This window comes from Neodiprion lecontei, chromosome 1, assembly GCF_021901455.1.
Source record: "Neodiprion lecontei isolate iyNeoLeco1 chromosome 1, iyNeoLeco1.1, whole genome shotgun sequence".
Taxonomy (NCBI): domain Eukaryota; kingdom Metazoa; phylum Arthropoda; class Insecta; order Hymenoptera; family Diprionidae; genus Neodiprion; species Neodiprion lecontei.
Genome location: NC_060260.1, coordinates 7,983,847 through 8,011,451, shown reverse-complemented (window position 1 = coordinate 8,011,451; position 27,605 = coordinate 7,983,847). Strand labels below are relative to the sequence as shown.

The 27,605-nt window shown below is 45.0% G+C and overlaps 2 protein-coding genes across 2 annotated transcripts in view; one reads left to right on the top strand and one right to left on the bottom strand.

The window, feature by feature from the left end:
• LOC107220945 overlaps positions 1-27,605 on the top strand; it is a 152,171-nt gene that overhangs the window by 27,308 nt on the left and 97,258 nt on the right. The window contains exon 3 of the mRNA XM_046741103.1: positions 19,831-19,888. The gene's annotated coding sequence lies outside the window, so the exon portion shown is untranslated. The remainder of the gene's footprint in view (positions 1-19,830; positions 19,889-27,605) is intronic.
• The window catches only part of LOC107220937 (transcriptional activator cubitus interruptus-like), a 58,204-nt gene that overhangs the window by 25,789 nt on the left and 4,810 nt on the right, over positions 1-27,605 (bottom strand). The gene's annotated exons all lie outside the window — the stretch shown is intronic.

Here is a 27,605-nt window from a genome sequence, read left to right as displayed (position 1 = left end):
CAACTGTGTCACGAAAGTCGTCTAGAAATATATAGCGTAGGAGTCTGTGTTTTCCTTCGGGTTCGACCGAAATATTCATCTCTCCTCATTTCATCTCGGACATGAGACGAGAGAGCTTGGAGTATATAAAGGCGGGCGCGGCGTGAACGTGGGGTCGTTACCGGCGAAAGAAAAATAATACCGTTCGACGAGAGTGACGAGAGCTTGCACAGTGCTTCGAGAAGGCGGCGGCGGTGGCGGCAGGGGGCAAAAACTCACATCCTGCGTGACAGCAGCCGGCGAGGCATGATATTTCGAAAGCCTCCTCGACGTCGACGATTGAAATAAAGAAACGCGCGCGGTTTCGAACCGACCAACCGACCGGATAACGTCGCCGATCCGCGCCTGTGCAATGGAGGTATATATACATATACGTATATATAATACATATATATTTATATACATATATGTATGGATATGTATATGTAGTTACAGAGCCTATAATTGTCCAGACCTATTAACGTCCGTCTCGTCGACGATACGACACACCCGACGCTTTTATTTTCCCACTTCACCCTTTCGATCGATCTACCGATTTTACCCCCCGATCGTCTTTGTCCCGCATCCACGCCTCCTCCTCGGAGTTCGACCCCTCGAGTCGCATTGTTTCATCCTGCAAACCCTCAACCCTTTTTCGTTCTCGGAAAGTTGTTCGGTCAAACGACGCGTCGCGACGGGCGGGCGTCAAATTCGCTCGCGGCAAAAGGCTCGCCGATCCGTACTTGACGTATTTCGACAGGATCATTGAATCGCCGCGGGACTCGTAATTGCATTTGTCCAATTCGTGTACTGTGTTCCCGCAGACGGTTTAACGATTATATATTTCACGCGTGCTTCTATGTTCGTATTAATACGTACGCGACGCTCGATATTATTATTGTACCGGTATAGGCATGAAGCAGGGCGTGTGCCTCTGACTTTCTGTTAAATACAAAGTGCTCGCTCGAGCGCTCATCGCGAACAATCCTAATCTCTTGTTTGAATAAAACAATCCTTAACTTGTACCGGAAACAATCAACCGCGTTCCAACTAGCATTGTTTGACAAATTTAACGTACCGTGATTCAGTGATTCAGTGATTGAGAAATCTAAATAAAACGTCTTTGTTTACCCTGCATTTATTATAATGCATCATACGCATGCGGATTATCGTTGTATCGTATATATGTGGTACGTCATTCGTTGATTTATTGCATCTGCGTTTTAATTCTCCGACAGATTTTGCGCTCTTCCTCGACGCCGTAAGAAATTTCCTTATACTGTTATACGCGAGAGCCGTATTGCTGAAATAATGTGAAGACAATTTTTGCCATTTCGTTTTATATACGGTCTGTGAAAAGCTCTGTATACCAGCAATGTGGAACTTTTTTCTTTCGTTTGCATTCTGGCAGTTAGTGGAAAGGATTTATTACACCACGTACGAAAATTCAAAGTAGGCAGTAAAACTGTACTTATTCTTTATTGCTCGCAAGAATTTTGGCACACTTATAGATATACGGACTCTATATGTATATGTACACATATATATATATATACATAAAACGATCGTTTCGACGAACTGGATGAAAATTTTAACGTACGAGTTATTTTTAATCTCTGTAGGTCTTTTATACGATCCATTGCACATCGTTATATGTATAATACAACAATACATATATATGTACATATTATACCGTCTTCTTGCTGATCGATATCGGATTCTCGTTCACATCCACGTAGTTAACACTAAAGTTTACACTTTACAATTCGGTGTCCAATATATCTTTTTTAATAACCAAATGAATACATCATTACTTTCTTCAAATACATTTAGAAATATTACTCCATTTTATCAAGGAAGTTCATCGCCCGTGAAACACGTGCGGTTTGATAATTCAGTCGATTCGAACGAAAACTTCAATGGAATATAAGCATGCCAGAATATGTCGTCAACCAATTAGTCGTAGAATGTTAATTCAATTAATTAATTTATTAAAAAAAATAATAATTATCAAGAAATAGTGACAAGATTATTAAAAAAAATTACAGCTAGTGCTTACAGTGATTATCATAAAATCAGTGCAAAAATTGGAAACTCGAAAACCAACTTGTTCTTATTAAAACTAATCAACGAGTTTTTTTAAATATTTTTCAGAATATTTTTTTTTTAGTCTGACTCAACGGTTGTATATGATTTAAATAACCGTACTCGAGTTCAAAGAATCGGACTAATTATTTTGCAACAGCAAAATCCAGCCTAATTAGAGGAAGCCAATAGAATACACAATTCTTTGTCCTTCTGCGTTGTGCGTGTACTTATTTCAGTATCGTAAAAATTATGGAGTGCATTGAGATCTTTGAAAAGCTTCAGCTTCAGCTACAGGGCTTAAGATTTGTTAAAAAAAATAATGCATTAAGTTACCGCAAAGTAAGTGAAAAAAAATTCGTATATTTATTATTGCGTTTATGTATAATAATACATATTCACTACTACAGTGCAGATTTTATATCCCATAAAGTATAACGAAAGACGTTATACTCGAAAGCAATTATTCCGTAAATGATTGTGAGATTGCCTTTGGTTGTCGATATTAACCGTCTTGAAGTCCGGTAATTTCGCCCGCTTTTTCATCCCTTCTATGAATGAAATAAAAATTTTATGCATCGGTATATTCATTTCCACTTTTTCTCCAATCGATGCATTCTGTCGGGCTCAGAGTACCCCTTGGGCTGATGGGCCGGTCGAAGGAGAAGAAGAAAAAGAAGAAGAGGGAGGAGAAAAAGGAAGGGGGTGAGGGTGGATGAGGTGAGCGAACCGTGTAATCACGGGGATCCTAGTTTAGTAAAGATAATTGCCGGTTGTCGAGAAAGAGAGGCCCCGGATTATGCTGGATGCATAACGTAGATCCTCTCGTGGTGGCGCACACGCGCTACGCCGTGTACCAGAGAGATGTACAAGCTTCGCCTCGCCTCGCCTCGCGTAGCGGCATCTCTGCAGCAACGTACCGAAGATCTGCTCTTCTCGAACGATCAAAGGAAGAAGGGGCTGAGAATTCGAGCTGCCGCTGCCGCTGTCTCGGTAGGAAATTAAGAGATCCAGCCCGGTAATTTCTTAATCATATTTCATACACGGATCCGTATCAACCGCTTCGATCTCTCGGCTCTCAATTAGCTGACTTATGCCCTCGGCCCTCCCTAAAAGGTGCAGCCTCTCGGCGCAATATTATATTCTCTGTATGCGCACGCGTGTGTGTGGGAGTGTGTTATACGCGTAGGTTTTGTAATCCGGATTTCGCGATATCTAGTTCCGTTTCGTCCGACGTTCCAATCCTGAGACGCGCGTCCTAGGTGTACGGATGATATATATAGATATATATGTATGGCGGAGCGCTCCAGCGGTCGCAAAACCGAGTCTCTTACAGATCGACGTTGGTTAGTCGTTCTGCACCGGTCGTCGAGAGCGTGCAGCCAGAGGCCGGGGGGTTTAACAACCAGTAATTGTTCGAACGTCCCTCCGTCCGTCGGTCGATCGGTCCCAACTCCATTCGTTCGTTCGTTCGTTCGTTCTTTCGTTCGTCCGCCCCGTAAAATTTAGCCGAGAGCAAACAGCGCGCAGTTAGGCCGCGGTTAGGACCCACCCTTTCTTGTTGTTGTTGTTGTTGTTGTTGATATTCCTTACGTTGTTATACTTGTAGAGAAATTCGCTGATGCTGATGCTCCTGTGACGGATACAGCAAGTGCAACGCGGCGGCAGAGGTAGATACATGAGAAACGAGGCTTATTGCATTATGGAATTTATTTGTTTGCCCTCCGAAGGTGGTGATCTTTGAGACGAGACGCGATGGGATGGGAGGGGAAACTTCAGCAGCTCGTGTGAATCCTCTTATACTTACATACCTACATACAGGTATATACCCATCTCACCGCCTACCGCTATGCGTCATTATCGGACAACGAACGCAATGAAACGAGAGAACTGGTTCTCTCTTTCACGTTACGTACTCGCTCGTTCCTTCGTTCCTTCCTTCGTTCTTTGGCTCGCTCGCTCGTTGAGGCTCCCTCGCTCCTCTTCTTTCCCCTACCTGTGTGTGTATGTATACATACATATATATATATATATGTATATGTATATGGGGAATTGCCAACCCGTGGTCTTCTCCCTCTTTCACTCCTCTCCGGCTCTCCTTATATACCTTCTCACTGCCTTTTCTACATGCTTGCCTGTTTGCCTGCCCCCGCCGTGTCACCGCAACAGGCGTTTAAATAAGAACGCGTACCGCCGCCGCCTTCGTCGCCTCCGACGCCTTCGAAGCCACCGCTCGCGATCAAACCCGACGCGCCTTGAACATTCCTTAACCTCGGCGATCCTTTGCCGATTTCAAATACCAGTGAGTGCTGCGGTATCCGCGATCCGACTTGGTGGAGTTTAAAACAAATTATGACAGACGGTTAATCGTCATCTGGTTAGCTATCAATGTTTTGTCTGTATATTATGCAATGACAACAAGGAGAAAATTTGGTTTTATTTCAATTATGCGGCCACGAATAATCAACCGTATAATTTGACAGTAATATTTTTTGGGGTACGTGAAACTAAATTTCCGATCAACAATCGTTGACAATTCATTATCAGCCGGGGGTGATTGGCTTCGATTTCGGTGTTGCAGTTGATCTAGTATTCAACTACCAACGTAATCAAATCAACGATGGACTGACGTAGAAGTTTTACAAAAACGAAAAGATAATTTGCGAATTTCCACCATGACATGCTACGTTACGTTTAAGATGGCGCTTATTCGATCTTTCACTTCTTCTAAAAAAGTTGCAAATCATTTTTTCCCGAAACACTCTAACATTATATAGATATAGAATCAGCGATAAATGCGGTTGTCCATCTCACCATATTTGACACGTAGCATAAGCTTTTCTTATGAGTAAAAATGACATAGAAAGTCGTTCGACTCGTGATTTCTAATCATTCAAACGGGTTGTCAGAAGTCTGTTTGGGTGGAAAGAAAATCCTCTCGATAGTTGAGCGCCATCTTAGACGTAACGTAGAACGCTCATCTTTGAAGAAAATCTTCCTTTCAACCCAAACAAACTTTTCAGAGGGTGCAACGATGGAAATTCGCAAATTATTTCTTCGCGCGGCACCCTAATATACACATGTACACGCACATTATCTGAATTTGTCGTTACCCATGTATCACGTTCCGTCCACACACTTCCTCATTTGCATTTGTGCATGTTGTGATTCATATTCGATACCGCGCGTCGTAAGATAGGCGTTGAAGGGGGGAAAAAAAAAAATAGAAAAATGTCGGTAAAAGAAACACAGATAAAAGTTGACTTTGATTAGTAAGTGTACCTGCGGTACCTGCCTATACATATATATCGTGTATACAGGTATAATTTAATAAAACGCGATAGCCGAAGCCGATTCTCCTCCGGAGGAGTGCGAGGAGGTATTGTACTTGGCACCACGGCGGCTAGATCTCGACGTTAATAAGCTCACGATTTACAACCGTCTATGTATAATGCACACGAGTGCAAGTGATCCGTGCATGCGTGCGTGCATGCGCGTTTGTATATTGGATAAGAGCCGCGTGCGGCGAGAGCAATAAACGCGTTACATGCTTTGGGGTTACGCAAGTACCTGTACACAACATCTCTGTTAATCTGTCTATACGCTAGGTATACCTGAGATTTACACCGCGCTCCGACACACTTGAAATCTCTTGATCCATTGAAATCGACCGACGCGCTCACTCCTACGGATCGTGAATCAAAACGATGGGTATCGCTTACTCTCGGAAGTATTGTACCGATATAACCAGTATACATACGGTATGATGCAAGTTCCAAGATTTACTGCATAATTAGCCGGAGAGGTGAAGACTGGTCACGGTTTATCGCATTATTATAAAGAGTTACGACTCTTTAATTAGAATGTATTGAACTGAGTGTGGAATGGAAAAGAAATATTGATATGTCATGATATAATTTTAGCATTGTTCGAGTTGATGCTATACATACCCATAGTATATTTTAAAAATTCAAGCGGAAACTTTGTGTTTTCTCTTTTTTTTATCTCTGTGCAGAGAATTCTGTCGTTCGGAAGGCTTTCAACTTTTTGCCCCTATAGTATACATGTACATATAAGAGAGTGGTCTGTCTAGAATTGCCGGATTTCTAGCTTTTAGTAAGACGCTAAAAGGGTTTGATTATTGTAACACAACTCGGTATACCGTATACCACGATCCTGCAATAAGATTACACGTAGAATTTTTATGGCCTCTAAAATGGGGGATGGAAGGGAGGAAGGAAAGGGATGTTGCGTTATTTTGGGTTTCTTTTTTCGGACAACAGGTAGAGGTACGCGTCTCTACACCTAGAGTCAAGGTATTTGGGTGTATAGAGGGTAAAAGCAAAGGCAAAGCAAGGGCGCAGCAAAGGTGAAGGAAGAGGAGGAGAAGGAGAAGGAGAATTGAAAATATTCTGGAGAGCGTTCCTGCGTGGTCCTTGGGCATCGCTGGGGTTCCTTAGAGTGTTTTGCTGCAGGTATACGATGAGAGAAGCGCACGCATAACGCAACCACTGCACCGGGGGATCCGTCCGAGGCCCCTGAGCATTCGTTCGAGGGCGAACGGATCTCCATAACAATAATAGAGATATTTTTCACCGGTCCGCCTCGTGAATTAAAAACGGAGAAGAAGAAGATAAAGAAGGAGAAGAAGTCGTGGATGAGGATGAGAAAGAGAAGCGATGTGGGAAGAAAGGGGAAATCCTCCGACAACCCGCCCCCCGTTCCGTTGGTCACGTACCATACACCCATACCCATTGCACACCCATAAAGACACTGCACACAAACGCAAATGCACCCGGGTCGTTTCGTTCCTCAATGCCCCCTTGGAATTGCCCTGCTCTCGAAAAGTAAGGCTTTACGTTGTGTCCGCAGTTCTGGAGCCCGGCGGAGTTTAAAAGGGACGAATGAACCAGGAAAACTGTGAATGGGTCCCAGAGCCGTGCGCCGCTGTATACCTAAGCAGAGGTCTGACCCAGACGAAGGTCGATCCGCATGGGAAAAAGTTTCGAGACTCACCTCCTCCTCTTCCTTCTGATACGCGTCACCGATTTCCTCTGCCCGTGTGTTTTTTTCACTGGTCAATTCGCACGTCAAATGCCCCCAGATTCCGATAACTGGGGCGAGGTTGGAGTCGTTGTTATTCGCAGCCTGATGTAACCATCATCGCACTACTTGTTTCGACGCAGGAGCTCCGCTTGCTCGTGAGATAAAGATGAGAGAGAAAAAGAGAGAGAGATAGAGCGGCCCTACAGAGAAGACCGAGTCGGATGGCTCGCTCACGACTCACGTCCGGGCAATCAGGTATGATTGCCCCGGCAATCCACGCTTTAACACTAACCACTTTATCAAAGGGTCTCTTCGAACTCGTACATGTATCGTAGCTTTACGTCGAATCGTAGCATTAACCGAACGAAACCGCGCATTTGATTACACCTTGGACTCCCATCGAAGAAGGTGGTGGTAGTGGTGGTTGGGTTATTCCGTGGTATAACGTGCTAGGATATCCCGGTGACTATCGCACCTCCTCCAGCAGTACTCAGCTCGGCCGGTCTCGACTCCTCCTCGTGGGAACAGCGCGTGCCCGTATCCTCGTAACTTTCCCTCTCCCCCCTCGGTCGCCCCGTTGGGCCGCATGTCTTCGCGCCCGAGAATCTCCCGGGTCGTAGGGCCCGTTTCCGCGGCCGAAATACGTATCGCCGATGGGACGCTCGAACGTTGCGAGACCTACGTTCGCAGTGTTGGCTCGAGGCGCGTCGGAACACAACTGAGCCGGTGGGACCACCCAGTCGGGTACGGGGCCCTGCAGCCCCAACGACGAACAGCGGATATACACACCACGAACCGTCCTCCGGCTATACGCTGCGAGGACGGCTCCTCGGGACGAACCGGGACGGATCGGGACTCCCACTACTCACTCGGTCCACCGATACTCCAGGTACCACTCACTCCGAGGAGTCGGGGATACGCGCTCCGGCTGCACGCAGGTGCCCAACGACGATGCCTCCGCCGCAGCCTCGCTCCCTCTCGTCTCTCTCGATATGTCTTACTCTCCGACGACGAGATACTACCCATCGGGGTACCGACGATTGGCGCGCTCAAGATAGAGACGTCACCGATCCGGAGACTCCCGCTCCACACGACGTACGTTCTGCACCAGCTCCGATACTCGCAGGTCAAAATACGACCATCGTCCAGCTAACGATGATTGACCAATGTAAGCCGGTGAAGCTTGGTAATTGAAAATTTGACAAATACCATGGACTGTACACTGCACTACTCTATCCAAAAGCATTTTACTGCTTATAACTGTTGCTGCTAGTTTCAATTTGAATATACGTGGATGCGCTTCAACCTGATAGCACCCTGTGCTTGACCAACAAGCTGCTGAGGGGTAATCGGATCGAGGAAATTACATTGTCCGTGTTCTGCGTTCCTCTTTTTTATTTTACCGAAGAAGATGAGGATTGAGGTACAGGAGGATCACGAGAAGGGAGATGTTGAATATGTTGTTCTGGCTGCGGCTGAGGCGGGTGTAGGGGAAAAGGTGCGGGGTAATTGAGTTATTAGGTTGGTATACTGCAATTGTGGGGGGAGGAGGAGGACCACCTTGGAGGAGGTAGATTCTCGGCTGCTGGTTGCCTCACTCTTTCTCGCCTCATCCTCCTTGTGATATTTCGCCTGATATGCTCGGGACTGGCGGTGATGCCGACGACCCCCTCAGGACCCCGATATATGTATCCAGGTTTTGCGGGGCGCCCGCGTTAACCTGGGAACGTCTCAATCGATGGCCAACCATGGGCATCGAGGTGGGGAAGAAGACGAGACGCCACGGAGACGGAGGAGAACCCGCGGACCGAGGACCACCTGTCTTTCACTGTTACGCACGTGGGGCAGTGCTGCGGCACATGCCGCAGACAAACGGCAAAAACTAATAAACCACAAACAAGCTCGGAAAACTGGTTAACTCCGCTCCCCTACGTCGGCACTCTTATGCACTCATCGACTCTGCACGCGTAACCGAGTCTCTTGAACGTTATACACACCTGTTTGATGACCACGGTTACGCGCGTCTTGTACGGACCTGTTCAATGTCCCCCTAGCCAGGTGCTAATCACGCTCGCACAAACTGATCCATTACTCAATTGCCCGATTATGTATCGATCCCCCGTGGTTCGATAACGAGCTGAACGAACGGTGTGCATTGCCGATTCGCAACTTGTACGAATATTCGGTGTAACTGCGCGTGAAATGCCTTCGTGCGGTTGTAATGTAAAAGCTTGTGTGGCGGTGAGAGAAGAGGAGGAAATAAGAGGATGAGGACGGGTTCTGGGAATTCGAGAGAGGGCTGGTGCTTCGGGCAATATCGGCTTTTGCTCGGGAGAGAATTAAGTCGTTATATCGGCAGATGGTCAATTTTCAACGTCTCACAGACTACTACGCGTACGGGATTGAGAGGAACGGAACGAACCGATGGAACGAAACGAAATGGAACGGAAGGAAGATCTATCCGGAACACGAAACGCCGTAAGCGCTTTTTAACCCCAAGATGAGCCCGCGGAAGTCCATTGTCTTTATTTTGTGTTCGTCGAACCGATCCGAGGGCAAGACGGTGCCCTGTTCTCGGCATGTGGTGGTGCATGGGGCATATTTTCGAGCTTCTTCTTCTTCTTCTTCTTCTTCTTCTTCTTCTTCTTCTTCTTCTTATAACCATACCGTACAGCGCTGTTTGTTTGTCCGCTTGTTTGTTTGCGTGGACGCGTTCACAGCCGAGGGAACTACGTGTTGGTTGTATATTTATAAAGGTTTATTATACGCGCGACGGAGCGCCCACACACAAACACACAACCAAGTCCGGCAACGCCACCTCGATGCAGGATAGCTCGAAAGGTGTGTATGCAGGGGCCTCGGAGGTGGTGTGGCTGTGGCGTGCATAAGGCCCGCGAGTTGGCCCATAAGGCCCGGTAAGTTACACCTCTGCTTGGCTTATCCGTCGAGATCGCTCGGGCGGAGCACTCGGGGCTGAATAACTTTACTACCGGTTTCTTACCCCCGTCGCGTCGCTCCGGGCCCCATGAGACGCTAGGACCGAACCTATAAGCCTTGCCCAGGCATTACCGACCGGGGTTCAAAACGACACGACACACGACGATTCTCCGAGATCAATAAATAATTCGATTCAGCCGCAATAACGCCTTATTCTATATCCGATTTCAACTAATTTTCTTGTACAGTATGTAATCCATGTTCGTAACCGCTCAGCGGTCTTCGTCGGATTTTCGAGTCACCGCCGATGGGGCCGAGGTAGAGGTATGCTTGTACCCCAGTTTCGTTATATATAACACGGTTTTCGACCGAGAACAATGGGGACCAGGGTCCGGCTGCGGGGGCGCTCGAATTCGGGGGTACAGCGCGCAGGAGTATAACGCTGCATGTGTGCATTGATGCGTTCGCGGGTCTATGCATGGCTGTGCGTGTGTGTGTGTGGAGATGCGAGGAAGCGAATGCGCGGACGATGGGTGAGGGGGGAGTTAAAAAACGGAAAAACGAGGGACAAAAAGAGCGGGACAAGTCCGAGCTCCGGGCCTCGGGACACCGAAGCCTAGGGACTCACTCGGACGCACGCGCTGACGCGACAACCTCATTTGTGCGCGACGGCTCGGTCCCAAGAAGGACCGAGAGGGTCCGAGGGGCCCGACCGACCGAGAGCGAGTCCGATGGCCCGCGAGAGAGAAGGAGACGGGAGATGGACGGGCCAATCAAGCGCCCAGGGTCCACCGCTGACGTGATTACAACGGTTGCGCGTGACCGGAGTTCCTTAGCCCCCACGCCGCCACCGCCAATCGGGCCCCGGGGCGGAGGGCGAACAAAACGAACCCGGGAGCCGAACCCCGAGGTTCCCCGGCAGGACTTTAGTCCTGGGATTTATTTCTAATACGTTACGGAGGTCGTTCGAGGTCGGCGTTTGTCGACGGAATGAATCTCGCCCGCTAATTCCACATCCGTGCGGGCACACCGCCGACCTCGAATCGGTGCTTTGGGCCCCCTCGCGATGCGCCTGGGACCTTCGGGCTCTGGACCTCGGTGCGTCCCTGGACAACGTCTGACGGCTTTACAGCGGTCCGTCGCTCGTTTCTCCAGCCCGACTGCCCGCCTGCCTGTTTTTGTGCTATCTCCTCTCCCCCCCGGACCTCTCGGGCCCCGGGACCCGCGTCCGACTTGAGGCTCTCGGGGCCCCGTTTCGGCCTCTTCGCTCTGTTACTCGGATGCCTATATACCCACCGCCCCGCTGATACACGTAGGCGTAAGATCTTTACCTCGAGCCGCTACGCGTACAACCCGGCTATATAGGTGGAGAGGAGATGGTCCCCGCTGCGGGCGTCTTATATACACGCGAACGAACGAACGAACGAACCGGACGAACAAACGAACTAGTGAACAAAGCCTCAATCCTGCAGCTCCGCAGCTTCAGCGACGATCCGAGTCGTCCTCCGTCACTCCGTTCGGATCTACCTTATGCGTTTTATACACATTGGCCAATGGGTACGAGATGAAGATGGCGGCAGGGGGTGGGGGCAGGGGGTCGACATTCGGCGGAAGAGAATGAGGGGCGGGGGAGGGGGACGCTGGTTACAACTCGCGAGGGACCAACGGAGACACGACGACATGTTTATTATTTCGACGTCGAAGCCCTCTTCCGAGATTTAGTGGGGCCGAGGAAACGATTGGCAGAAAGAATACCTATATATACCGATACGTGTCTTTGCTGCCTGCTATATTATTCCTTGTTTTTACGGTACACAACGTATTTGGAAAAATAGTAGGTACGTTTATACGGGTTTTCTTATACTGCACCTTGCTTTTTTGCTTATGTACCTTGGGTGTCTTTTTTTCTCTTCCACTCTTCCTTTCTTTTACAACTTGCTATCAAGTGAGGAAGATTGTTATGTCAGACAGCCACGCCATCCGCTCTTTATATATGTGTGTATATATATATATATATATATCGAGATGCAGGAGGATATAAGAAAGAAAAAAGAAAGAAAGAATGAAAGAGAGGAAAAAACATTCAAGAAGGGAAAGCCGTTGAATCGAGTTATTTCCAGTTCGAGTTTGTGTATTGGATTGTGATCCCCATATCGTTGCGTCGTGGGGTCGTTAGCATATAACAGAAATTAAATGAGGAAACGAGAAATTGAATTGAATTAAGGGAAAAAATTATACAATAAGACACATATATTAATCATAATGCGTGTAAAGAAAAAATATACGGAGAGGTAAAATAGGTCGGGAAAGGATAACAAGAGCGGGTAGTTTATACATGATAGGCCAGGTGGAGCGCATGAATTAAATAACTAATAATTGTACAGGGTTTGATGGATGCTAGACCCGGGGAGCAATAAGCAATCTACCGCCGAGACGCGGGGTGTCGACTCTCGGACCCTAATTTTCTCGTTATCAGGTAGCCCGAAGGACCGAGGAGTGAAAAAGGTGAAAAAGGAAGGAAAAGGTAAAGAAAAAGGTTTAGGAAACGGGAGAGAAAGAGGAAAGGAATGAAAGGATTTCGTGACGCGAAGAGGTGGCTGGGCCCGCACACCTGTACACATTTTGGTTACACAAGGTATACCAATTAGTGGTTTTTTCGGGAGAAGTTTGTTCGCTCTCGACTTGGTATTATAACATCAAGGGAGAAGATTTTTCCTAGAAAGTCCTGCGCGCACTTGGAAGGAGATGAATTGTGATTTTAATTTGTACCTGCACCTTGGCTTCACGCGCATACACATCCGTATAATGCATCATGTGTGCACTGGGTATGTACATCATGTCCATTATCCCCATTGTCGTCGGTCAAGTCGACGAAGTGGCGAAGCTCCCACCTTGCACTGTTTATTTCATGGAATTACCGTCACCTCAGGAACTAACCAGTCAGTTCCGTTAAAGAAAAAACGTGTTGTTTGGTCAAGGAGTTAGATATCATTCTATTTCCAAAGTCAAACTTGGGTCGAGCTGGGAGATGATGGAATGAAAAAGAAATGTTAGTATACGGTGTATAAAAACGTCGTCGAGAGAAATCCCTGCTGCTGCAACCAAGCGCGCGTTCATCAGTAGGTACGATGTTTTATATCGGTTTTCAATTGTGTACGAAACTCGCACTTCCCTTGTGTATACATGTGTATACATACGTACATTTACACGTATATTTTGACGTCATGACACTCTTAACATAATAAACTACTACCGTTAAGCGGCTAGGCACAGGGTGTTTCTCTGTCACCAATGCCATAACTCATTGTCAGCTCTTCCTTCTTCTCCTCCCTTTTCACGTTTCGTTTCGGAAGACAAACTTTGTCGATAATTCTAACGGTTGTATTACGCGTTGGACGGTGCAGTACTGTCGGAACTTGAAATTCCCTTTCAGGATTGAATAAACTCGTGTCTATCGATGGCCGGCTAGCAAATAAAATAAGAGAACAGCGCGTCTTTCATCAAGACTGCAGCGTGAAGTAAATTTGATATTTTGTATACGAATGGAGCTGGATAGGGAGGGACGCATTCTTTTCTTTAATGGAGTGTAAACCACAAGATTTCCAATTACTTTCGGTGACGTCCAGAGCCTTCGAACGAATTTAGATGCCATTAAAATACATGTTGTCACTTCAGAAGTGAATTCATGTAACCGAGTGTGACCTCAGAGTAATTCTTGTCAAGAGTTGACCACGACTTAAGGAATGCTTGATCCAAAGATCGGCCACGATGATTGTAAAATAAAACGAAACGTAAGATTCGTAAGAAGTCTAATTCTTGAATACAGTAACGATATAGCCGGTACCAAAGTCTGTAATGAATTGAGACATCGCCGGGGCCATAAATTTGGAGTAAAGAATTCTTAATATCTCGAGTTACGTTTACGCCGGTGATGTTCAAAGAGTTGATTGAATAAAATTTCGCGGCTTAAAGGAGATAGATGATAGTCGGCTTCCAATATATCAGGCTAACAATCGGCTCAACTTTATTCGTTATTCGATAGGGAGATCGGGTTTGGATCGAGCCGCACAGTGCGCGTTGCGTGATATGATAATATAATAAGGGAGATGCGGCCCTGAGCTAGGATTCCGTGGCTCTCTGGGGCTTGGCTTGGCGTCGAGAAACGATCTATGGCTCTATCGCGTCTCGAGTTACAGATCCCAATCGTCCTCCACCTCTTCCTTCTCCTCATCGTCTTGGTCGTCGTCGTCGTCGGCGTCGGAGAGTTCCAAGTTTTCAATTCAACCTGCTGCAGGTGCCCGGGGCCTGATCATTTCGTCCAGGAACCGAACTCCGCGCTTCGCTTACCAATGCCCGTTCACCCCATAACCGCAGCCGTGCACGCATGCTTGAAATTCGTTTTCGAAAACGAGCTTCGGCTCCCCGACGAAATTACATTATTAAAAGGCCGCGGCGCGTCCTCTGCCTCCTTCTCCTTTAATCTGGGCGCGAGGACCCCCGCCAGGATCTCGTCTCCGCCGTCGTAATTGCAGGGCCCAGCATTCAAATTCCTTTAATGTCTCTGTTAGCGACCACCACCCCGATCGAGCGACTGGGACCGACCGGTTCGCAGCTCCGACTCTCCTCCCACCTTACGGTATATCAATGTTCAAAAGAACCGAGTTGGGAACCCAGGGTAATCCGAATTGGAAATTTATTCTAGGCAGCGGGTGACATTGGGGTTTTTAACTCGGTATTATCTTACAGTTTTCAAGCATTTCGTGACGGTCTCTGCTAGACAACGAACACCCAGTTACGCGTGCGCTAAATCGTGTCATTTCGGTTTGTAAGATTAAACTAATTCGCAACGGGTTGTTCGTCTGTTGATAAATTGTCACTAACTCATTATCAGTTGGGGCCAGACATTGACTATCAAAATTTGCAGGCATATCAAGGTAATATGTTGCATTGGAGCATTCTATGTCACCAAAAAGCGACGGGTCTGAATTTAAATTCAACATAACATCGAAGCGCTTGCGCGTATCGATAGCACAATACGTACCGGAGAAAAAACAGACAAAGTAGATGACAGACTTGGCGCATACGCACTCGGGGTGTTGAATCAGTTTATGAATATCGTCACTGTTTTAAACCCAGATTAGGCTTTTCATTTCACCTTCTTGAGCTTTCACCGACATTAAGAAATTGAAATCTGCAACCATTACTTAAATTCGGATTAATCAACTGGAAATGCATAAATGCAGAAGCTCTGACACAGCTCGTTTGGCCGACCCAGTAAGTAACCGCAGCGTTTTTCTGAACTGAATATCACTATCCCAATACAGAAGTGAATGGGAGTTTACAGCATACCTGTTATGAGTATTTGCCCGGTTGACTTTTGACGGGTCATATAATTTAACAGCGATAGAAAACCAATCGGTCCACAATGGGCGCAGTGGTGTGGCAACTGGTAAGAGGGTTGAGAGATGGAAGCAGGTTGGAAAGGGGAACCGAGGCGATAACAATGGGCACGTAATAACCAACGGCAAACAAACAATATTAATACACTCGTGTGTATAATGGACATATTGGTATGTGTACAACGACACATGTGTATTGTACGTATCCATATGTAGACGCGTTACATACGCGGAGCGGGGCGGCGGTTCTGCGGTTCTTACAAAGGCACCTCAGCTGCAGGTTCTTTCTCTTACCCCCGGCGCGGTTTACCCGTTGCAGACGCGTCTCGCGTCGTTCGTTCCTGTTTATATATATATATATATGTAAGACTACGTCTCCGCTACCGTCGACACATTATTCGGACAGGTATAGAGCAGTCGGTTGGTCTGTGCAGCCCGTTAAACGTCCAGGTAAACAGCGTAACAAGTTGGCACAAGGTTTGTTGCCCCAACCGAATTGGTCGTAGCACCAATATTAACGCCACACCCACCCACCCTAGAAACGCGGCGTATTCAAGTTGCAGGTAGATTGGTTGGCTGCTGCTTGATAAAGTTATTATTTTATCCCGCAATAGGCGTTCCCGTTTCCTAAAGCTATCGTGGATAAAGACAATCCGGTAGTGACTTTGCTGTACCCAATGGGTAGGAAGTTAGCCAACGGATCGTAAAACGTACCTACATCGTTTATAATTATTGCGCGAAAAACTTTTCTTGAAATTTTAATAATTTCAAGTAACATTTTGTTTTTTTTTTTTTTACTTTTTTCTTTAAGAAAGAAATAGCAATTTAATGCACTGAACTATTTATACAGAACCGTCAGGATGGCCATTACTTCGAAAATATTGTAAATTGTTGGCGTGATGAAATGAGTATAGGCTAATATGAACAAAAAAAGAAAGAAAATGAGTAAAACAATTTCAAGTATAGGTATGTGTAAATACGTATGAATAAAAACTAAGCGGCTATGATATCTCGAGAGAGCGAGAGTAAAAGATAGAAGCAGTTTCAGTTAAAACAAGATAAAGGTATCAGTGGGATAAAAATGAAGATGAAAAAAGAAGGTCATAAAATACTAACTGGTTGTGTAATCGTGAAATTATGCAGCGTAACTTGAAACTTGGGATGAAAAATTGAGGTGTATAAAAAGAAACGGATTTTGATGTACAGACCCAAGGCTCTTATATTCCAGGGGCTCAAGTGTTGCGATTGACCTTTGATAAGGAGCAGGAAATTTTTGTTTTCTTCTATTTTTCGTTCTCCTTTTTCAAATCTCTTGGGGTCTCAAAGCCACGTGGAATTCTAATTCATTCAAGTTTATCGTTTCGATTTCCCGCTGCATTGTCTGTCAAATTTCCTCTACGTAATTTCATGTTTTTTTACTTCTATTCGAAGGATGCGGTTATAGAAAAAAAACGTCGTAAAAAAATTATTCTATCGCAACAGCGCGTCTTAACCGTACGAATCACCTCCAGACGATGGTGAAAACTGTGTTCTAATAAAATAATCTTTACCTCTAGTGCACCGTATTAAAACGTCCGCGTGAGCAAAACAGCAGACCGTGTGTAACGAGTTTATCGACCGAAACAATTCAAACATCGTAAAGAATAACGTTTGCAGGGATGCATGTAATACCAAATTCGATTTCCGGATATTTCGGGAATCTCGAATATGTCGGATATTTTTGGTGTTGAAATCTTTGCTTAATAAAATGGTGATCATATTTCCTCGGCGGTTTAGAGGTTCCAAGTGGGGGTGAGAAAAAAAATCATTTTTCTTAATACATTGAACGATCGACGAGAGTTGAGAAGCCTGTAACGACGCCGGTAAACTCAATTAACTCAGATCTTGGGTGCGAATAAATTGACGTACCTCTGAATCTGCGCTCCTGCGGAATAATCTGATCGCTGTCCGACGTGTGCGGTTCGCTGACGGTTCCCCGGTACGTACGTACGAGCGTGCAGCGAGGTGGGCGAGTATGTATATGAGCGTCGATTGAGCCACGGGTAGTCAATCGTCGCCCGTGTAGAACGGACGGAGCGGCGCGCGCGTGACCCCGAGGACCTCTTTGACCCTATGGAATAAGGAAGACGCGGGGCGAGATGAGCGGTGGAGGAGGCCTACCGTGCAACGGGGTCCCAGGGTAGCCCCGGTCTTCCGCGAAAGGAGCGGAGGCCCGGAGATTGGATGATGGAGGCGCACAGCCTGCAGGAGCAGCAGCGCTCGGCAAAAAGGCGTATATCTGGAGCCGCGCGAACGAGCGCAGCGCGGCGCAGCGGAGAGACGAGCGAAGAGAAACGCGGGACAAAACAAAGAGGGACTCGCCCGGAATCTCAGTCGGCTCGCGGCTCCCAGCCAGGAGAAAAGAGACCTTGACTGTGTCGAGAGAGGCTCGCATCGCGGCCGCCAACCGCTAAAAACCTAATTAGATGTCATAATTATACCCAGTGACGCTCAAGCCTCGGCGAATACCTGTATACCTGTGCCCGATCCACGCTCGCAATTATCTTCGGCTGATCAGCCCACTCTCGAGATGAATTATTGAACACCCGTAATCCCCGGAATGGGACAGGGCAATGAAATACCTCGAACTAACCGCAAACCCAACGGCGACACCTTTGCTCACCAAAACCAATTATACGGGGCGGTGCGAAATCCGATGATATTCTCTTTTTTCTTTATCCTCAATCACGGATTTTGTAGGAACGGATCGGATCCTAGACCATTTCGTTCTAGACGCGCGCGGGGGAAGAGAGCGAACCGCTCTACCGATTTTAAGCGTGTTTCAAACGCTCCCGCGCGTGTGTGCCGCTCGTGACGTCACCGGGGCACCGACCAATAAGGAACGACGGTGCAGCGAAACGACCGTCGTAATTGCCGTGGCCAATCGGACGGTCAGACATCCGTTTTACCAACGTACCGGGATAAATAAGAGTGAAATTTTTCTTTCCTCCCCTCAGCGTAGGTACCTACCATTCATTCTCCGATGAATAATAGCGTCAACGTCGACCACGCGATACTCGCATCATCGCATCGTGCATGTGTATAAGGTATAAAAGAGGGGGAGGAGCCTCTCCACCTTTCATTCCTAATTATATTCCTTGTTCGGCCGATGTCGCGACGTCTCTCCGCAACAACGCAAGCGACTCGTTTTTCCTTTGTCCAATCCATCGCGGGGGCGCTGCGCTGTCCTATTATACCTGTACCCGTGTATATCCTGTATCTTCTCCTCTCGCGGTTCGGCGGTTCTCTTCTCTCAATCCTTGCGACGCTGCGGCACCGAGCGTCGTCAGGGTGGCCGATCCGGCCCTGCAACAGCCTCCCGTCGTGGACCGGTTCAAAAATACCTCGGATGCCCGCGCCGGGGAGGCGGCCGCGAAGGGGAGGGGACAAAGATGGCGTACTACGAAATCGCCGCGCGTCTATGTGGGTTAAACGGAGACGGGACGCGTCTTTATTATACGGATGGACCGATGGACTGCGGAGGAACGCCTCTGACGGCGATCTTCACTCGCGGCTCCTTCTTCTTCTTCTTCTTCTTCTTCTTTGCCTTTTCTCTTGTACCTACGCACGTATCCCTACGCGTACAACGTATAGGTTTAATACGTATGTATCCGTACGTCTATGTACACCTACATGTGTACCATACACACGATTTACCCGCATTATTATGGGGGCCTGTATACAAGTCTACCTGCTCGCTTGCACCTCCATCCACCTATAACCAACGTTTCCACCGGGTCGTCCTTCCTTCTTCTTCTTGTTCTTCTTGTTCTTCTTCTTGTTTTCCACCGTCGTCGATCCTTCGCCTCGTTCCTTCGGTCAAATTATGCCAGCCGTTATATGTTTTATGCAACGGAGTGGGCGGACTGCTTGGTACACGACGTTGACTCTTCGGTTTCTCTTGTATGCACCCGCGTGCCCCACGTCAACGCGATCTGCCGCGTTAAACGCGCCCCCTTGCATCCCCCCCAACCCAACCCAACCCAAGCCAAGGCTCTATACCAATTAGATGACCTAGGGAATGACGGTTAATTTCTTACGCCTTGAATTGAGTCATGTTTCCTTATTTTTTTTTTCATTTGTTGGCGGTTTTTCTTTCAACACAATTTAACGTCATTGATAGAATTGTTTCAAATTAATTTTACTAGCGATCGGCCATAAGCTAGATATTTTATTTTTAGTAATTATGTTATATCTATCCGCATGTGGATCATCTAATCCCAAGAAGATTATTTTATCGCATACAAAATCTCATGATATTCTATTCATTTTTCTAATCGATATTCGTTCAATTGCTATTTTGCAGTGACTTGGGAATTTGAATTCAACTTGAATGGTGAGATGCGAGGAACGCAGCTTCAAGGGTGAGTTATTTTATGCATTTTGTACAACACGCGATTAAAATCGGACCATATTTTACTACGCGATCGTGAACGCTAATCAAGACGTATAATATATGGCAGAAGATTCTATAAAATATTCTAAAAATGGGTAGTTATAAAGGTTCGGGTAGTCGTCATCACGATGATAAAGTCGTGACGAAATTTAGTCACTCTTCCTCACTTCAAACAGGGCGCTAAACTCATCTTGTAATTCAAACTACTCAATAAAAACTTTGACGAGTACACCGGAATGGAAAAGTATCTTTGGTGAATTTCAATTTACGGTTTTCAAAAGGATTTTCAATTGGTGAATGACTCAGCTGGAGGCATTCGCGTCAATTAAAGTTTCTTGAAATTTCGGAATATTAAAGTCCCGGGCTTACGCAGAGCGGTTGGATCAACCCCTAGATACAACAATTGAAAGTTTTTCGTTGCTATTATTTTTATATTCGAATTGATAAAGCACGGACAAAATGTGACGGAAAATAACAAATCCACATTGCATTAGAAATTATTTTTTTTAATACAGGTGTTACGGAATAATATCGTTAATTTTTGTGAATAAGATATTAGTACATTGGAGAATAGTTGAAGATGGTTTGTTGATAATAACTCTGTTATACAAAAATAAAAGTATTTCGGTAGCTAAAAAATAAAAATAAGTGAATAAAAAAAAAAAAAAAAAACGCTCATCAATAAAAAGCAAAAGCGAGTGACGTGTGAAAAGATTAAATGAAAAAATGTGGCGGAAAAGCTGCACACCTGCATAATGACGTATCTGCCTTTCAAGGTACAGCTCGCTCTTGACAAGATAAGAAAGGAGTCAACGTCTCCTCCGAACCTTAAATTTTGACGCGTAAACTTGTACGATCATCTGCGTATAGTTATCCGTTGCGCTTGGGTTAGTAAAAACAGTGTGAAGAGGCGTGGAAAGTTTTAGTGGTAGTACGGAAATTCTTGTACACATATCCGTATGTATACGCCAAGCGTTGCGGTGCTAGAGATATCGCTGGACCCTTTTCTCCTCTCATCTCATCTCATCTGATCTCATCTCGTTTCGTCTCATCTCATCTCGTCTGGTCTCAACACCACGCGGACGCTCCTCGTGAGAGAAGTTATTTTAATTTATTCGTTTAGAGGCGATATCAATGAACTCATCCACTAACAGTGGTCTCCATTCAATTCCGTTCCCACTAGCTTATTGCCCCGCTGTTCTGCAGCTGATCCGCGCGATCTGCGTCGCGTCGTTATAATTCGTACCACGACGACGACGACGACGACGACGACGTACACCCGACTTTCCCTCGCAATTAGCGGACTCCTTCAGACGTACACATCGCTTATTAATTGTCCCCCTTCTTCTCTTCCCTTCTCTTCTCTTCTCTCCTCGCTCGTTGGCATCTTCTGATTCCATCCCAGTCGCGCTGATTCCTCGGTCGAACTCGAGTCGTACTGTACGCGTAGATATAACATATACCCGGTATCCATTTGTTTACTTACTGCTGCTTACGGACGATAAACCGGCTACGCTTAAAGATAACGAATTATGTTTAAGTGGCTATTACCGCTTTCTTATCAAATTAAGAGAAGAAGACTCTGAACGCGATCGTCAATTTGAAGAAATGATCGTAGCGTTTTCCGTTTCTTTTATCGTCAAATTTTTAACGATTATTGTCACAAGTGTACGTGTATGGAAATAAGAGTTCAAACCAATCGCTTTCCTTGCTTTGGTTACCCGTTAGAATCGAATATCAACTCACTTCAAATGTACGGTCATTGGATTATTTTTCTCGTATTTCGACGCACGTAATTATATTTTGTAAAATGTAAAATTTCCTAGATCAGAAATCGCGCAGTCGCACAGAATAAGTTTGAAATTAGCGCATTGTCGTACGTTCCTTGCAGTTTAACTTCAAATCGTATAACATTCCGTCTTAATCCTTATCCACTTTCCATCCTTCACCTCAATTATACCCACGTTTGCCAGGCTGACTTCTCATTCTTCGGCTTCTTCTTACTCTTAATTTATTTCATTTTTCGAATGGACAAAGTGCCGGAGAAGAACCGAGACGGAAACCATACCCAAAAATGCTGTTAATCCTGAAAAATGACGGACTAATCTCGTGCTCTTGCTCTTGGTCACGCGGGGTAACCGGTGAGGGGTGAATTTATATCGTCGATCGTCGCGCTTCTCCTTCTTCTTCCTCCTCCTCCTCTTCCTCTTATTCTTATTCGTACTCCTCTACACACATAGAGAGAGATACGCTGTAGATACACATACTCATCGTAATCGGCGTAAAGTTTCAAAGTTATTGAGGCCCGACCGGAGGGTGGAGGAGGGGGCAAAAGTAGCCGGCCGTAAACCCGTTCGGATAACATCTGGGCCTTCGGAGCCTCCGTTGCTGGAGCATCGTTGAAGCTGCACGGCGTGCCGGTGGAACCGCGTGATCAGAATATGCGGGTGTCGGGCTGACAGTGCGTGCGAGATCGCACGCATATACCGTGTCTGTCCTTTGTAATACGGTGGAGCTGTGTGGGTATGTGTATTTTTGTGAACACTGACCATCCGTCGAGCGAAAGGGCGGGAGGAAGACGGAACGAGAGAGAGAGAGAGAGGCCGCGACGGATAATTTAGTAATTATCTTACCAGATGGCTGCCCTGAGGCGGGCCAACACACAGCCACAATCTTTATTCCTCATCCGAGGCTCAGAGCGCCGTGATTCGCGATTCTCTTTGACGAGATGCATCTTTATTTATTATTTTATGTCGTGTATGAAAACGGGGAAAGAAACGTGTAATCATTTAATCTAATGATATGTAATAATGAATTTTCGTCGATAATTCACTGCCATTATTGTATCATCTCGTGCGAGAAATTTTTGTGAAAAATCTGGTCGTAGGAAAACAATCGATTATCGTATACAGTTTTACACGTGTTTGTATATTTGATAATTTTTTTTTTTTTGAGTCAGGTTTGAGGTTTCGAAAGAGCGTTATTCCGAATTGTTTGATGACGAAACTTGAAGTAAGGAAATCAAACTTTTACGAGACAGCAAAGTTTCGAATGGTTGGAAAACCGACGGCTCACAGTTCCGATATGCAAGATTCTGAAGATTCAAGTTAGAACAGAGCATAGTTCCTAAAAGTAAAGTTCCGATAGAGTAAAAATTTCGAAAATTAAAACACACTCACGCAGAGTTGTTTACTCGACGAGTGGGTGTAAAAAAATTAGGAAAACCCAAAATCAGAATGACCGGGATTCCGAAAGTAAAAATATCGAAAATCCAAAAGAAATAAAGATTAAAGTGATTGAAATTTGACCAAGCCAGAAATTCACAGAACTAAATATCATGAATCATTCGGAATTTCCGTGTTTCAGATTTTTAAATTTTCTTATTTTCGGAACTTTGCACTTTTGGAACTTTGAGCGTCGGGTTTCAGACTATTCGAAACTTTAATGTTTCATCAAAGTTTGATTTATTTACTTTAAGTTTCTCAATAAAAAAAATTCGGAATTTGGCGCTTTCGGAATTTCAAGCCCCCATCCATCATCGTTTAATAACCATTTATTTATCGTCAACACTTATCTGATGTAAATTATCCGTTGCTTAAACAACTATTGAGTCAGTCCTGAGGTCGATGAATACATATCTGATCCATGCAGTTGATTGATGTTCTGTTCTGTAGCTCTTTGCTTTCATCTGTTATAAATTTTTTGTACGCTAAGATGATTATTTGAGAGAATTTTATAATACTAGTTGTTTTGTTTGAAAATAAACTTCTTCGCGATGCGTGTGTAAGAGAAACGGGTGAAATCGATCGGTTCATTCAACTCTTGTAGTTATTTTCTTAATCGTTTTATGGGCCACGAGTTGCTAGTTGATTTAACAAAAGTTGTGTACCTTGTAGAAATTAAGTATAGTATAAGAGAAACGGAGAATGAAATTGTTATCGAAGTTTAGTTCGACAGAATTGTTGTATTCAGTATCATTTTACGAGGATTGTAGGTACTTAATAACACCAAATTATGTAGTGCTCCAGCATTTTATTCGCGACGAAATCAGATTCTTTTACATGAAATATACAAAAAAAACGATTAATCGACCATCGTAGAGTTAATATTGTCAGAAGTATGATGAAAAATTCTGTATGAATATCAAATTTCGGCAGAAGAATAATGATCAGGGTCGGACGATCTCAACCAAATTTGAAAATCGATTCTCGATGAACTCAAAAGTTCATAATCGATTCGCATTATATTGGTATCAAATTTAGTTTTCGATCAAACTCGATCCATCGGAAGTTCAGGTTGCACGTGTTGAACCACCCTGCATGCAATCATTCGTCAACCGTTTTTACACACGAAAAAAAAAATGTAATACAGATTTTACATCTCCTGTGAATATATAGACAGAACTTTATTGGAGTAAAATCTACATCAATTGTGGTAGATATACTTAAGCTTGTTGTAACTCTTATTATCGGATGTCTAAATCTTGCCACAATTATTATAGATTTAACTCCAAAAAAGTTCATAGTCAAGATGTACAGTCTACAATATTTTTGGCGTGTGCTCGGGCGTGTGTAGCATCAGCATTGAACGCGGTGGGAAGTGGATTCGATATCTTGCAGATCCTGACTGGGACATCACTATATCCGAAAAGACTACAAGTCTTGTATAGTTAAACTACTGTAACACGAGTACGTTACCGGAGGATGAAAGAGAGAGAGAGAGAGAAAAAAAAATTCTCTCAAGACAAGCCAGTCCTATAAAAATATCCCCTTTCATACCCTCATCCCCGACCCCTGCTCCTCCCTTCCTCTCTCCCCCTATCCCCATCTCCTCCCTCTTACTCTCTACTCGGTGGAATACGAATGGAGGCATAGAGCACAATAAAAATTCCGGGACTCGAAGATGCCGTGCGTCCCTGGGCACGGGCGTGCATTCGATTATCTTGGTAACTCAATCTCTTTGGCTTGCTGCAGTCCCCCGTGGGCCCGAGGCTTCGTCTAGCCGGCTCTCCTCTCTCGCCTCATCTACGGACCCCGACTCGTTGATGCTGCTGCTGCTGCTGCTGCGGCTGCTGTCGCTTTTCCCGCTGCGGCAGCCGGACGCGGTTACGCCGTGATCTTGCTACACGGGGTTGGAGTGTTTGCCAAGGGTAAACCGGCGCACGCGTCGTATCCTCTTTGCCGAGGTGTTTACCAGTCTAACCTGGCACCCGGTGTTGGTTGAACGGTGAAGGAAGCTGCTTCGGGAGTTGGGTTGAAAAACAAAGAAAAAAATTGTCCGATAATTATCGTCGATGTTTCAACTCCGCGGGAAATTAAATTTGGTATGAACTTGGAATTTTTTATTGTATTCCGTTTTTTTTTTTTTTATTTCTTTACACAAACCCTTGCACGGAAGGGATAAGGTCTTTTGGGCGTAAGCTCTTCGGTCCTAAAGCAACATCCTCGAGTACCGCTGTGCGAGCATGCTTTCGGTGGAAACGATTTATATACGTTGATTTATCACCCTAGCTCTCGTGCATTCCGAATCCTTCTTCGGCGTTACTCTTCGGCATTGTTAGTTTCACCACTCTGGTTCTTTACGCCCTTTGATTCGTTATATTCACTATTCGTCTTCGGCGACCTTTTAGGCATACATATTACCTGCCGTTGCACCTTTCGTCGGCTTCAGTTCCTGAATGATGTGAAGGTTGAACTGGAGGAGCAATTGAGCTACAGGTGTCGGTATGCGCGTCCGATTGATCTCGGGGGATGCTTTCAACAACGACGGGATGCGATGAGCACAGACTTGTACAAGTTTATGCATGTAAGGTTGAAGTTAGTAACGTTGCTTCAACGATGCCTTTTTGTGAAAAATAGTCGTTATTTCACAACTCAGAATTACCTGAAATTCGGTAAATTGCAACGAACCAAAACAGTACAATGACGTTAAAAAAGAAAAAAAAAAAAAAAAAAATATCCCCATATTATACTTTAAAACTGTACTGAAATCGAGAAACAGGCGTTCTTTCACCGAGGTTTCGTCACGTTAACGTTACTGACTTTAACCTCGTGTTTATACACCGATTGTGAGTTAGTGCGACGCGTCTCGCGGCTAGACGAGCTGCTATGACTATATATTGGTACCGAGATCCGTCAACCGTGCAAATAGCATTGATCGTATGGATCTTTTCTTGTCTTGTAGAGAGGAAAGGCAGTCAATCGTTTTCTCTTTGCACCGTGCGATAGATTTTATCTCAGCTTTGCGGTGGCCCAGGATTAGTGCATTGTGTATTGTTTCACAGTTCGTTTTAAACACGATCGTTACCAAGTCGACAATACAACCGGTCAACGTCTTCGCTTCTGATCTGTATACCTATGTATATACGAATATTCGATCTAGATATAACGGCGGGCGGGATCTGACACCGCGACTAATCATTTGTATAATATATTTTTATTGCAGCTACTCAAGAGGAAATAAATTAATGAAATCTTGTTCTACCGGGACTTTAATTAAGAAATTCACAGCTTGGTATTATGTTGTATATAAACGAGGTGTGAAATGAGAACTCACTGCGAAAAGAAGAAAAAACGTTTGGTATAATACGAACCGAAATCTTTTTGAGCCTATGCCGTTTTTATTAAAAATTTTACCGTACAGTTTGACAGAGAGCTACAAAACAAAATTTTCGTATCATTGTTATTACGTATACGACAGTTGAGTATCATATTTTACACTGGTAATTCGACGATTCGTTAACCGTTATAAATTATTTCTAGAAACATTAATTTACCTTTGTTTTCTAAGTGAATTTGAAATTCTTGACAGGACGAATCTTTGTTTTGCCAGAACTACTCTTCGAGAACACGACGTTTCGTTGTCTATAAAAATTTTACAGAAATTGAAGAAAACAAAAAACTTTCGTGTGATAACAAATCCTGAAGAGGAACTCCTACTACGTTTTAAATGATCGATAAACAATGGTACCACTTGTATAGCCGAAACTTACAAGCAGAGAATACTAAATAGGAACTCGACCTCAAATATATAGCAACTTTGACCATGCAATGGCGGTTCGTGCCTGAAACAAAAACAAATTGTCAAAGTGCCGCCACTTAAGGCACGCTTGTTATACGGATTGGCACCTCATATATACATGATTTTATTATCGTCGTTCACCGCTCCGTGGTAAGGATCGCAAATCAGCAGTATAAGTTTTTATGTACCTGTACTGTAACGTATTTTCTGGTTTTATAAATTAGCCGAATCCAATCATTTCAGCACAAAGAATTCTCATCGCACAGATCGGATTATTAGAATGATGATTAAGCACGTAAATGCAGCGGGGAATTCCTGCATTGTATAATGCAAAAAATTCGATCAATTTTTTATTTCCATAAGAATATAAAATATTCTGTAAGAGTTAAAAAGTGTGTATACAAAGCTCTGGGAAACGGTCATCGTCACGTAAATTGCGATGCTTTAATTTCTCTTTCTCTCTCTCTCTCTCTCTCTCTCTCTATCTCTTTTTCTCTCGTTATTTTTATTCACCGGTATTTCAGGCAGACCAATTACCGCGGTTCCATTATAAGCGCGAAGAAATCTGAGAACACCTACGCGCCCCGTCAAAACGAATCGCGACTTTGAAGCCACCGCGGCTCGTATACACGATGCATATGGAGGTTCGCTTTAGCGCGCGACGA